Source organism: Podarcis bocagei (genome assembly GCF_964188305.1).
Source record: "Podarcis bocagei genome assembly, chromosome: 12".
Taxonomy (NCBI): Eukaryota; Metazoa; Chordata; class Lepidosauria; order Squamata; family Lacertidae; genus Podarcis; species Podarcis bocagei.
In genome coordinates, this window is record NC_138137.1 from 10,873,856 (window position 1) to 10,888,419 (window position 14,564).

At 42.1% G+C, this 14,564-nt stretch overlaps 2 long non-coding RNA genes across 2 annotated transcripts; one reads left to right on the forward strand and one right to left on the reverse strand.

The window, feature by feature from the left end:
- Positions 1-4,591: 4,591 nt before the first annotated feature.
- On the reverse strand, positions 4,592-8,497 carry LOC308570281. Its single transcript, XR_014001073.1, has 3 exons — positions 7,990-8,497; positions 5,005-5,138; positions 4,592-4,900 (listed from the first exon to the last, which is right to left on the reverse strand). It is a non-coding gene; the product is annotated as an uncharacterized lncRNA (long non-coding RNA).
- Positions 8,498-8,602: 105 nt separating this feature from the next.
- LOC308570258 lies at positions 8,603-12,621 on the forward strand. Its single transcript, XR_014001050.1, has 4 exons — positions 8,603-8,896; positions 9,588-9,784; positions 11,067-11,133; positions 11,634-12,621. It is a non-coding gene; the product is annotated as an uncharacterized lncRNA (long non-coding RNA).
- The last annotated feature ends 1,943 nt before the right edge of the window (positions 12,622-14,564 follow it).

Genomic DNA, 14,564 nt, shown 5'->3' on the forward strand with positions numbered 1-14,564 from the left:
CAAAACCAAGACATTCACAGCATAATCCTATGCACACAGCGGGACTTACTTGTGAGTAAGCCTAGCATCGCACTGTTAGCTGCTGAGCAATGCTGCTCTATACAAGTCAGAAAATGCAACCATTTTATCTTCATTAACAATCAGCACTATTCTGTCTGAGATGAAGTGGGAGCAGTATTGACAGAGTAATGTAACAATGCAAAAGCACTTCATAGGCACTTGAAGGCTCAATACATTTCCGAGCTCCTAATTTGGAGGGATGGGGTTAAAGTTAAGTGCACCAGTAGGTTTCCATTCAGATATACATCAATTTTGAAGCCTGCTTATGACAGTTATTCAGGATAGGGCATCTGCTCTTAATCTTCTCTCAGTTTGGTTTCTATTTATGTACACAACAGGAGCTGAGGACGAAAGAAACTGCAGGAGAGTCAACATTGCTGCATAGATACACTGGCGCAACCCATGTAGATTTATAGACTAGAGGAAGGCTAAACCAACATTTCTCGGCAGAAACAAGAGCTCATTACTCTGTAAGGGATATACAGTAGGTGCCTTAGCCAGAGGTCATAAGAATTGCATAGGAGAAATAATTGTAAGGGGAGGAAAGTTTCTGCATTTTAATAAGCTTTGCATAATACTGTGACAAGAACGACAGTGAACAAAATACGCTGCACATAGATCAAGCAACCCACAGGCGCGCATGCAGCATACTGAACAGAACAAGGGTGTTCAGAGAGCACAAAAGCTCCTGATCAAAGCCGAACATCTTCCCATCACAAACGATACCGTTCCTCTGCTAAAAGCCCTTTAACACAACATAACAGGAAGCCAGCACTTTGAACCACTTCCTCCCTGAAAAAGGAACCCTCTGACTTTGAACAAGACAGGAGGAAAAAGGGGCTTCACATATTGGCACAATTAGCATTGTGAATCAAATTTCCTTTCCTGTTCACACTGCTTTTTTCCCCACTTGCTTTTTTTACGCCACCATCAGTAAAGCCCAGGGACGATCCATGAACAACTGAAGGAAGGTCACAGGAAATCACTTACAAACAGATCTGAAGCCCAGAATAAACTTTAACAAACAGGCAGTGGTAAATCGTGTGTGCGCAAATATCACATTTGGAGTGTGATCCCGACTGTGACGAACTTACGCCGATGAAACAGCAGTCAACTGAGTTTCTTCTGGTTTTCTTTTTTTCCACACTTAACAAGTGACACTGTGCAACTGCAGCTGGTGGAACCAAGAATCAGTGGCTCACGAGGGTTGATGGTTTGGGAGGCTATTATTTGTTGCTGTTGGCATTGCAGAGGTTTTATAATCATCACCACCACATTTCTCCTGATTGTTCCCAATAGTTTTTTAGGAGAGGAAAATCTATTTCAGATACATGGTCAATGTCATCACCTTTTCCTCCTGCCCACAGCAGAGATTGTTTCCAAGTTGTTTGTGGGAGGGGTGAGCACAAAGCCAGAAACATTATTGCTACCATCTCCTCATAAATCCCTAATTTTGACATAGGGTTGTAGAAGCAGGAAAGAAAGAAACATGCAAATTCAAGACCTTTTAAAATCCCTCAATAATTGTACTTTATCTTAGGGAGGCAAACATCCTTTTGACAGTACAGTAGTCCCTCTGGTTATGTACTTAATTCGTTCTGGAGGTCTGTTCTTAACCTGAAACTGTTCTTAACCTGAAGCACCACTTTAGCTAATGGGGCCTCCTGCTGCTGCCACGCCGCCGCTGCACAATTTCTGTTCTCATCCTGAAGCAAAGTTCTTAACCCGAGGTACTATTTCTGGGTTAGCAGAGTCTGTAACCTGAAGTGTATGTAACCTGAAGCGTCTGTAACCTGAGGTACCACTGTATTAAAAAAAAAAACAGGGTCCGGTTTGCATTAAAGTTAGTTTGTCTTTGTCCCATTTCTTTGGATCTCAGAAAACATACTGAATTCAATATTAAAGCAAAAAATAAATATATCCCCAAACTTATCCATCTGTTCATTGATATTAAATGCTACTTGAGACCTCCATTTCTGAGCGAACAGAATTCGTGCAGCAACCAAGATGACAAAGGGTCTGGAAACCAAGCCTTATGAGGAGCACTTGAAGGAGCTGGTTATGTTTTGGCTGGAAAAGAGGAAACTGAGAGGAGATATGACAGGCATCTTCAAATATCTAAAGGGCTGCCACATGGAAGATGGAGCAAGCTTGTTTTCTCCTGCTCCAGAGAGTAGGACCCAAACCTTATGGATTCAAGTTGCAAGAAAGGAGATTCTGACTAAACCTCAGGAAGCACTTTCTGTCTGACAGTGGAACGGTTTCCCTTTGGAGGTGGTGGACTCCTTGTGGGAATGTTCTGGGGTGCAGGAGAGGATATATTGACTAATTATATCCTTATCCAACTTGTGCTAACAAGTTCCCAAAATATCAGCAGAGTTTATAGACATTCCCCTTTAAGTTCGCAACGGTAACGTGTGCACAGGTTCGCTAGAGCCTCTATAATAATTACCCTGGTAATTTCCCCTTTGTTCCCTCTTAAAATACAAGACACAACACAGTCTTTATAAAAGTATAAAAGAGTTTACTCACGTTCTGTTCACAACATGATCCCAGAAGGTAGACAGGCTTAAAAAGGTTACATATATTTAGAATCTATCTTGTTGCAAGATAGACCTTATCTCCTCTCTTGGCTGAGAGCCAAGAGGGGATCTTTAGATGCTTCCTCATCGAAGGAAAATGGCAGAGAGAGAGAGATGGCTGCCTGCCCTGTGCTTTTGTCATTACCTGCACGGGTGAGGCCACACCCACCTCTGGTCACATGCGGAGGAAGTCCGTCCCCAGGAAGTTTACCTGCTTGCTGGACAGACATCCCTCCACATGTTCTAACCCGTACACTCTAGGAATGTTGTCATTGACTGCTCCTGTGTTTACATCCCACACTCCTTCCTTGGAGGTTTGTAAGCCGAGGCTGGATGATCCTCTGTCATGGCTAAGGGGTGATATGATAGCCATGTTCAAATATATAAAAGGATGTCACATAGAGGAGGGAGAAAGGTTGTTTTCTGCTGCTCCAGAGGAGCGGACATGGAGCAATGGATCCAAACTACAAGAAAGAAGATTCCACCTAAACATTAGGAAGAACTTCCTGACAGTAAGAGCTGTTTGACAGTGGAATTTGCTGCCAAGGAGTGTGGTGGAGTCTCCTTCTTTGGAGGTCTTTAAGCAGAGGCTTGACAACCATATGTCAGGAGTGCTCTGATGGTGTTTCCTGCTTGGCAGGGGGTTGGACTCGATGGCCCTTGTGGTCTCTTCCAACTCTATGATTCTATGATTCTATGATTCTATGGATGCTTCAGTTGAGATTCCTGCATTGCAGGCAGTTGAACTTGGTGGTGCTTGGGCTCCCTTCTAACTCTACAATGTTATGATACCATGAACTATCATTTATTAAACTAAGGATGCAGTCCAAACCCAGTAGGGTTTAACCAAGATCCCCACTGCCTTGCCCCCTCACCCCCCTGGCAGCAATGCTGTTGCCAGGAGCCCAGGCTAGCAGGGGTGACCTTTCTGGCTGCCTTGTGACCTACAGGATCAAAGGCAGCTTGCTTCTGAATGCCACCATCCCATCTCCTGCTTCTGGTTTTCCATGGCTCGTGTAAACAGGATAATGAATTAAATAGGCCTTTGGTCTAATACTACAGGTCTCGCCCTCCATTCTTAGCTGTCAATGCACTGTACATCTTCAAGCTGTAGGAGCGGGGATTTCATTTATGAATATCGACTCCCTATACAAGCCCTATACCCTTGTACAAAATTACAATGTTAGGGAAAATAATAGGCTAGATTTCTTTCCCCTGGCATGATCATTTTTATGTACATAGGAAGGGGGATATTGAAATGCTTAACTTCATACCAACAGTCCATTGCTGCTCTTCCCACAACAGCTTCCAGCGGGTGCAGAATGCTGCAGCGAGACTCCTTACGGGGTCCTCGCTGCGAGATCACATTCACCCGGTGCTATACCAGCTGCACTGGCTCCCGGTGGAGTACAGGATCAGGTTTAAGGTGCTGGTTTTAACCTTTAAAGCCCTATACAGCCTAGGACCCTCGTACCTACGGGACCGCCTCTCCTGGTATGTCCCACAGAGAAACTTACGGTCTTCAAATAAAAACATCTTGAAGGTCCCAGGCCACAGAGAAGTTAGGCTGGCCTCAACTAGAGCCAGGGCTTTTTTGGCTGTGGCTCCGATCTGGTGGAACGCTCTGTCACAAGAGACCAGGGCCCTGCGGGACTTGACATCTTTCCGCAGGGCCTGCAAGACAAAGCTGTTCCACCAGGCCTTTGGCCAGGGCACAGCCTGACTCCCTCCCTCGGCAATCTTCGCGGAACTCTGGCCCAATGGTTGCCAGTGGCCTGAATTAATTAATTTTATGATGAATGATTTTAGAGTGTTGTTTATGCTATACTTTTATACTGTTTTATTGTTGTTAGCCGCCCTGAGCCCGGCTTCGGCTGGGGAGGGCGGGATATAAATAAATTTTATTATTATTATTATTATTATTATTATTATTATTATTATTATTCAGATATTGTTTCATTTCTCAGAAACAAGTGACTTCTGAACAAAAACAGGACCTATTTGTAGCGGCCAAGCCTTGAGGTCACTACCAAGCAGCACGTTATCTCCTGAGGATTCATGAACTTCTATGGCCTTCCTCAAAAGAACTGGTATTTTAGCCCCCAAACACCCCTCTGAGGTAGGTTTGGCTGGAAGAGAGTGATTTACCCGTTGCTGCCCAGTGAGTTTCAGAACCAAGCCGGACAACGTTTGTGTAAAACATATTCATTCTTCTTTTGCGAACTCAAATGGTTTGCCTGACTGTGCCACAGAGTATCCTAAGGCAAAAACATATTAGCAGATAGCATTAAATTTACAATTATTACCAAGGTAGAAATAGGGCAAAACACTGCATTTTTATAATGGATTTTCACATCCTTACCTCAGTAGGATTTTTCTGTGAGGTAAGCAGTTTTGAAAAATTCAGACAGACTAAGCTTGTTTACTCATGTTCTGGGTCAGCTCTTCAGATGGTGTAAACTGGTTGAGCTCCATTAAAAGCAATTGTTATTGAACCTGTATGAAGAGGAATTTTTGCTCAGTGTCTACTTTTGCTGTACTGTTTGTACATTCTCTCAATTTTGTTCCTATTGAGTATTCAGTCTATGATGGACAACCAGCCACCCAAATTAGCATATTTCCCATTGCCAAACGAGGTTGAAGATCATCGACGCACCTGAATTGCAGATTCCAGTCAGCAATTTTGTTTCCAACAAAGGAGCCCTTCTTGCTATTATGCAAATATCATCTTTCACCAGAAGGCAAATTCTTGCCTCTTAATATTTAAATTCCATCTCCACATCACTGATCTCTAAACAACATCCTTTCTGTGAATTTTTCTTAAGAACTTTGTAGGACTTCCAACAAAAATAATAATAATAATAATCTTGGTTTTCCTCTCTCTGGCAGAGTGAAACTATTGGCTGTTGTGAAGCAGAGCGTCCCGCTTTCAGGACACAGAAGGGAGGAAAACTCAAAACTGTTAGAGGAATTACAATGTCAACTGAATCAAACTCCTGTCCTTAGGGAAAGAGCTAAAGCAGGAAGGGAAGAAAGAAACAGACCTGCTATTATCAGAGCTTTGATTCTCTTTCCATCAGAGAAAGAGAAAGAGGCCATGTTGGCAGGATGCAATTAAATGTCTCTACTTTCTGGCAGTGTGCAAATCAGGTGGGAAAAGCTCATTTTATGTGCCCCACCCATGTGGTTGTTAACACACACTCCCCACTATGGAAAATGGCACTATGGAATGGCACTATCGGAAAACAACTCCCATCTCTCAGCCAGTGTGTGTGATGGGGGCATAGGTAACATTTAATGTTGTCCTGATAATGGCTCAGGACCGCAATACCTCAAGGACCACCTCTTTCCATATGAACCCATCCGAACCCCGAGATCATCTTCTGAGGCCCTTCTTCATGTGCCTCCTCCTTGAGAGGTCCAGAGGGTGGCAACACGAGAACAGGGCCTTCTCTGCAGTGGCTCCCCATCTGTGGAATGCTCTCCCCATTGTTCTTATTTTGATTTTAGATATTGTGATATTTTCTGTGAACTGCCCTGAGACCTCCAAGTATAGGGCGGTATATAAATTCAGTGAATGAATGAATGAAATGCAGATTCATTGTTATCTGTTCTTGTCCAACTGAAATATTAAGGGCTTGTTTACACTTCCCTTTGTCCTGCGGCTGTTGGGAATCAAGCCTTTATCAGGAGAAACTGGCCACTCTCCAGGCACCTGGCTTGATCTCCGGTTGACCTCCCTGTCTGCATTCCCCGGCAGGATACAGGCTGAGGTCGCGATAGGCGATCCTCCTCAGCGTGAGAAGAACACACCCCCTCTTTCCTGCCCCCCGGGCAGGGGAAAGAGATAGACAGAAACGTATTTACATGCCTTTATCATGTCTTTGCAGCGTTACAGAAAACACGACTGCTCTCTTCAAACACGACTGCTCTCTTCAAACTCCAACAGCCGAGAGACAAACTCCTCCTGTACTTCCTGTACAGCTCATATTACACTCTGAGCTAATTCCGGTGCTTCGCACTGTGAATAGACTGTCCCTCTGTTTCCCACGGAACAGTCCCAACATTCCCATTATGTTTTGCTTTCAAGCTTTCAAGCTACCAGCTCGCGGCCTCATTGCTTCTATATCGTAACTATATAGAAAGCATGGGGCTGAGTGGTTTCGCTTTGGCCCACCGCTTTCTCCCAGAAAACCCACTCTTCAGTGCTAAATCGGAGCAAACATCGATCCTGAGAAAGCCCAGTTGACATTTGCACTGCTTATTCCTGGGGGAAAGCAGATAAGCCCTAACTGGGGCTGCAATCCCAACACATTTACATGGGAGCAAGTCCCGTTGAATTTCAGTGGGGCTTACTTCTGAGTAGATATGTATAGGCTGGCCTCGTTAAAGCAAGCATAGAGAAATATACTGTTGTAATAGGTGAAGAGGTGTTCTCTGGCTTGCACCAAGAACAGTCGCCGCTTCTTATGAAAGAACTTTAAACTGTTTATTTTGGTACAAAGAAGCAGCTGAGGCTCAGAGTCTCCGTCAGTCAGACATCTTCAAATTTATTCATGTATGTGACTACAGCGGCAAGAATGTTATTGCCCCAAAATGGAAAGAAATCCCGACAAAAGAAGAATGGATTAAAAAAAATATGGAATATGCAGAAATGGTGAAACTTACCAGACAAATAAGAAATCAAGATAACAAACTTTTTATAAAAGAATGGAAATGGTTTGTTGAATATTTACAAACTGTAAACAGATAAGGACATTGGCAGGATTACTGTAGTAACCTGCAGTTTCATAAAAACATATATATAGTAAGTGAATAAAATAATAAGTTAAGTCAGAATATGCCGGAAATGTAAAAAATAAATTTAAGGAACTGCAGAGAGAGGAGGGAGGAAGTCAAGTTTTTAAATGTTAGGATGATTGTAAAACTATTGAAATGTATATAACTAGAAATCATAATTTATTTTAAAAATAAAAAAATTCCTTCCAGTAGCACCTTAAAGACCAACTAAGTTAGTTCTTGGTATGAGCTTTCGTGTGCATGCACACTTCTTCAGATACACAGTGTATCAAGAATACCAAGAACTAACTTAGTTGGTCTTTAAGGTGCTACTGGAAGGAATTTTTTTATTTTGACTATGGCAGACCAACACGGCTACCTATCTGTAATTTATTTTAAGTCAGTCATCTTACAGATAAAGTTTCCTGCTTGGCAGGGGGTTGGACTCGATGGCTCTTGTGGTCTCTTCCAACTCTATGATTCTATGATTCTATTCTATGATTCTAGGGTCCTTCTTGCCACACATTTGAAGGAGGCCATCAAACTAACTTTTTACTCTCTAACGTACCATTTCCATGCAGTTGGTTACAGAGATGTGATCCTTCATGCTGATTGGTTAATGCAGAACATTGTGCAAAGTGCTTTTCAAAGGGAAAAACTAACAGATGATAAGAAAGGGAAACTCCTGCTCAGGTCTTCTCTGCATGGCAACTGGTTCCAAGTCTCTTTCTCCCTCTCTCATTTGAGGGGGGTATGGCATCCGTACGGAGCCCCCGGTCGTCTCATGGACTATTGACCCATACACCACTAATCCGCTGCCACCAACCAGGTTCTCCCCGGCAAATCACTTAGTCTTAGCCAGGTTCTTAAGTTAACAATGGAGATTGTAGTATATTGCAAACACAAATAAACTTTAAATGCATTTGAAACACTGTTACCCTTTACCCTCTTAGTCTTATTTTATCCTGTCTCTAACTCTTCTACCTCCCCTCATACAAGAACCAACTGCACTAACTGTCTCTCTGTTTCCAACTGTCTGCCAACTGTTTTCCCAACTGCCTTCTCCCAACCAACCAACTAACTAACTAACTAACTAACTAACTAACCAACCAACCCTAGAGCTTAGCCCTTTTAAAAACAGGTAGACCAACAGAAAAGCCAGAGGCGGAGCCTACCTATTAACTCTTTCTCTCCCCCTGTACAGACATTTTCAAAAGAACGGGCAAACGCCACATCAGGGGTGGGGGGAGAAAGCTGCGTGCATGGAACAAAAGCTCCAGGTACGATCAAGGCTTGATGAACCTTCCTCAGTCTTTTCCCAAAAGATGATACTGGTTTTATCCTTGCAGGGTGGGTTCTGCTTTTTTTAAGATGGGGTTTTTCACCCACAGAATTCTGTCTCCGCTACCTAACAACTCCGCTACCTTCAACTTCCAGAACCATTATGCTCCATAGGTCCTCCGCGTCCTGCCAAGGTATGTTAGAATTGTGGTCTACCACATGACAACAAGTGATTTCCCAGCTTTAAAATAAAACAAAAAATGAAATAATACTTCACAGCTATAAAGGACAAGTTTTGCCCTAATCTTTATTGAAAAGAAAGTATCTCCCACACTCAAAAGTAATTTCGTTTGCAAATGTCACAGGCAATGTGTACATATTTTTTAAATGAAGAGATAAACTTTATCCTTGCAGAATGCAAGCTGGACTTGTAGTTGAAGTAGCACTTCCGATGTTATCTCTGGGCCAGATATTCTGTCAAACAGTGCAATAAGTAAATGGGAATGTTCACCAATTAGGATATATTGTCTGAAACACTTGTCGGCGAATAGTTTTCTGCAGATGCTTGGGTGCTAGAATGTAGTGCTAAAAGCAGTGACGTCTAAGAGTCAAGATTTTTTTTCCTGCCTTTTCTTTTTAAAAATTCAGCACAAGTGTATCTGCTGAGTATATGGTCCTGAACATCTGCTATCAGTGGATAATGTCAATGGTTTAATGTTTCTTTGGGGATAATTGAAGTTTATCAAGTGCAATGCAGTTCTGTCAAGTTGGAAGTAACTTTGCCTTTTCTTTCTTAGGGAGGGCAGTTTCGAGGTTGCAAAAAAATGAAATAAAACACTAGTGCTTTTCTTATATTATTTCATCATCTTCATTTATTATTTCCAGAGCATTTAACATGTACAAAGCACTGCGCAATGGACAAAAACTCACTGTGATCCCTACCTAAAGGCCTGAAATGTAATAAAGACGAAGAGAAGAGAAATGGGGAAGGAATACTAAAAGATTGTGCGGGTGCTAGATGAAGATGAATAAAACCAGGCCAAAACCATCAGTAACTATAGAAGAGCACTGCTACTGGAAAGGTAAGAAGCAAATGGTATTTTAAAATTGGAGAGAGGGGAGACAGATGGATGGATGGACAGGTTGGTGTTAAATGAAATAAAATTCCCTTTGTGCAGCAAGACAGAATGGATGAAGGGGGGGGAGTATAGGCAGCATTTAATTCATTATTTGCAGACCTTCCAAGTGTCCCTATTTTCCAGGGAGAGTCCCGAATTTACAGAAGCCATCCTGGTTTCTTATTTGATCCCGGAATGTCCCAATTTTCCTTAGGATGTCCCTATTTTTATCTGAGAAATGTTGGCGGGTATGGAGTTATGCGATGCACGCACACACCCCAAGCCAAGGAGATAAGTAACTATGCAACCTTTAGAAGACATTTGAAGGCAGCCCTGTATAAGGAATTTTTTTAATTTTTAATGTTTTATTATGTTTTATATATGTTGGAAGCCGCCCAGAGTGGCTGAGGAAACCCAGTCAGATGGATGGGGTATAAATAATAAAATTATTATTATTAATGTTTTGGAATAGGAGTCCCTATTTTAATCAGAGAAATGTTGGGGTGTATGTACCGTATTAGCCCAAATATAAGCCGCACCTTTAAAATTCGGGGGGGGGGGAGAGAGACAATACCCAAAAATAAGCCGCTCCCTTAAAATTCCGCAGGCACTCACACCCGTTCCATTTTACCATTTCAGCTGTTTCAGCTGTTTCACCATTTCAGCAGCGATATTACAAAAGCCAATTTTTGTAAGGTCACGGATTTAGGCCACACTTTACCTTTTCACGGTCGGAATTTTTTTTGGGGGGAGGGAGGTTTATATTCAGGCCAATACGGTATTTCTGTTGCCTAGAAATCATCAATACTCATTTGCGAAAGCACATGGAATTGTCCATCACAATAAAATAAATGTTGCCATTGTTTCATATAGACATGAAAATTATCTAGGACCAAAAAGGGATATCAAGCTATTAAGAATAAATGAAGAAAACCCTCCAACATTTCTCTGATGAAAATAGGGGTGTCCTATTCCGTCGTCATCATCACAATTTTACTATTGACTATTTCCACCTATTTAGAAAAAGTACGTTAATATGTCAATATGTGTGGGATGAACAGAAGTAACCAAAGAGGGCATCATTGGAGGGGCGTGACAAATCCACATGTAAGTACTAAAAGCAGAAGAAAGATGGTCAATGCTCAAGCTTAGACAGATCAAAGAAACAGAATTTAATCTGATAAAGAGAACAATTTGTTTGCCGTTCCTGATACAACATGTTTTTTTAAAAAAAACCATGTAACAGATCCGTTCAAATAAGAGCTACGAATTCCAAGATGAGTGTTGGCAGTGTGGACAGCAAAGGATATCAGGTGAACAACATCATATGGATTTGGTTCCCTCTCCCCCCCCCCTTTTTCTCTAATATTAAAATCTGTATGTTGGCCAAATGGATTTTTGCTAATCATTGTGATGACCTTCTGTTTGGTAATCTACATACTATTTCTATTTGCTTAGATGGCTCGGGTAAGAGAATGCCAGTCACTTAGGAGATCTCTATTTGTCTACTCTAATGTTTAACCAGCTGCCAAACTACTTCTGTAGGTGGCATCAGGCATCCCAACTGCGATGCAGCTGGCATGGCAAGGAGAGAGAGCAGCTGGTTGAGAATGCACAGCAGAGCAACATGAAAGACATGAAAGCACAGGGAATGGGGTGGACTGAATTCCTTGATATATATATTTTTAATAGCTCCTTAAGCTTTACATGTTATTATAGGAAACCTTTCCTTTATTTTCTAACCATTTGATTGATGACTTGTTCTGCCTTCTCCAGATACAGTCAAATATTTTATCTCTCTTTAGTCTTGTAGGAAAGAAAATCTGGGAATTGGGGAATAAGCAAGAAAAAGATGCCCATTTAAGAGATGCCAAATTACTCCATCTGTGAGGATGGCAAAGTGCTCTGAGTTTCCACCTCTCAGCCTTACCCTTTTAGTGGAAATCTGTGATTGGCATGACATTGGGGGATGAAAGTTTCTTGGTTTCTTGGCACTAACCTTGAGGGCTCTCAACCCCTTTAAAGTGTCCGACTCTGAAATGTTGCATCACTCCTTGTCTGTTGGATGCAGTCCTATTTATAGTCATTGTTCATCAATCACCTAAATATTTATTATCAGGTGCAAACTGGAAAAATAAGTCAGCACAAAGGATATGCTGACTCACCATATACCAGGGGTGGGGAACTTCTCATCATCAACTCCTGGTCATGTTGGCAAGGGCTGAATAGAAGGGAAATCAAGTATTATCTGGAGGGCCTATTGGCAGAACCTATTTGGTGTTTCTCAACTTGCTGACTAGTTGCAGGACCTTAGCCAGACCTAGCAGAGTACACACAGAATCCACAGAAGTAATTGGAAAATTGGCTGCAGACAGGGTAGACGAAGCAGGAACCAGGAACTTGTAGTTAGGTGTTTATTATATACAGTGGACTATTTACAGGAATAGAACACGGATCTTTAGCTTGCTCTCTCTTACAAGACTCACAACTCCTACACTGACTGACACACAGATCTCTGAACCTCTGAACCTCGAACTAACACATTCCAGTTAGTAGGCCATGAATTATCACTCCCTTGAGAGAGCTTGACCAATCAGGGAGCGGTCTCCATGCCTCTGTTATCACCAGGCAGACTTACTCCTTCAGATTGCCTTCTGGCTGTCTGCCAAACCTTAAGTGACTCTGTGTGAGTAGCTACACGTACACAGTTTCCCAACAGGGTGAAAGATTAGCCACATCTGCTCCAAATCATAACCTCTGGAACCTCTACTCCCAAGTCTTGCTGAAATTGCCAACAGCATGGAGAGACTCACCAACAAAACAGCTACTAATGGCCACAGACACGTAATATAACACCAGTCCTGGAAGACCTGCATTAGTTCCCAGTATGTTTCTGAGCACAATTCAAGGTGTTGGTGCTGACCTTTAAAGCCCTAAATGGTCTTGGCCCAGTATACCTGAAGGAGCGTCTCCATCCCCATCATCCAGGCCGGACACTTGAAGTCCAGCTCCGAGGGCCTTCTGGCACTTCCCTCACTGAGAGAAGTGAGGTTACAGGGAACCAGGCAGAGGGCCTTATTGGTGGTGGCGCCCACCCTGTAGAAAGCCTTCCCTTCAGATGTCAAGGAAATCAAAAACTATCTGACTTTTAGAAGACACCTGAAAGCAACCCTGTTTAGGGAAGTTTTTAATGTTTGATGTTTTATCATGTTTTTCATATTCTATTGGGAGCTGCCCAGAGTGTCTGGGGAACTGAGCCAGATGAGTTGAGTGGGGTATAATTTATTATTATTATTATTATTATTATTATTATTATTATTATTATTATTATTATTATTATCCACAACATAGCTTGACTAACAACCTGCATTAATATTTTATCCGGGACCTAAGTATACATGCATGGAAACTCCTTAAGAAACATTTACTGCAACTATTTTGGCTTCTCTCAGTATTGTCGCAGAGCAAGCAGGACCGACCAGTTTTGCTTTATGATGTTGCTTCGGGCAAAGTCCAGTGGAACCTCCATTCAGGAGTTGAACAATTCATCTGATCATTCAAGTGCCTTCAGTGTTCACCATCTGACTGCATTTCATGGGCAATGCTACCAGGAACATTATCACAACTCATTTTTGGCTTGTTAATGACAGGAGATTTACTCGCCCCATTGCAGTACACACAAATTAAGCTCCAGATCATGTTTCATCGCTAAATAATTCACAGCAGTTTAAATATATTTGGTCTTGGGTGCCCTTCAGGACTGAGGACTAAAGTATAACGTGTGTGTGTGTGTGTGTGTGTGTGTGTGTGTGTGTGTGTGTGTGTTTAAAAATGCATTATTTCTATAATTAATGCCAGTATTTTGCAGATGAGAAAACCTATTTTAATCTTAACTGTTGCTGCTTCTCACATCAGTCTATGTTGTTGGTAGCAATTTTCATAAGTGTTTTTTCCCCCATTAGATCACATTTCTATATCTCTTTCTACCCTCCCGCCTGGTACATTGTGTGTTCTTCTCTTTTCAATGCCTCACCGTCAGAAAACAGCTTCATTTATTTATCAGAGAAAATCATTTGAATGCATAGTACGCATCTTTTACTATTTCACTCTCCAGGTGCTCCATCTCTCTGTCTTATTACTGCGCTCTCCTAGATATCGGTTGGGTTTGTCAACAGAGGTGTGTTTTGCCATAGAGATAAAAGCAATTACTTTTAATTGTGATTCACTGCGTGAAAAGGTTAGGGGAGCCCATGGTTCTGTTATCCTTGCATTCATACCAATACCTGTGGCTTGCATCATGGGCCCACGCTTGCTGGGGAGAAATGAAAATCCTGTCTCCCTCCACTGACAGCACATTGTGTGGTTTGTTAGACATGGCAGAGTGAAGATAATATATTGCTTTTAGAAGACTCCGAGGCCTGCCGTGGCCGTTTGCACCTCATAATTAGCATTTAAATGGCCCGTTTCAAATGTTTCAAAGCACATCACATACATTATCTCAGTCATCCTCGCAGCAGTCTTCTAAGGTATGACAGTATTCTTTCCGTCCTCATTTTGCAAAGGTGAGCTTGAAACTGAGAAATAGTGGCGCACCTAAAGCCACCTAATGAGTTTCTTGTCAAGGCATTAAGTCCATTGTCAAGTTTACAACTCACAAGTTGCAGTCCAGTGCTCATTTATCTGGAGTTGTGTGTGTGTGTGTGTGTGTGTGTGTGTGTGTGTGTATCCTTCAGGAATCATTTAA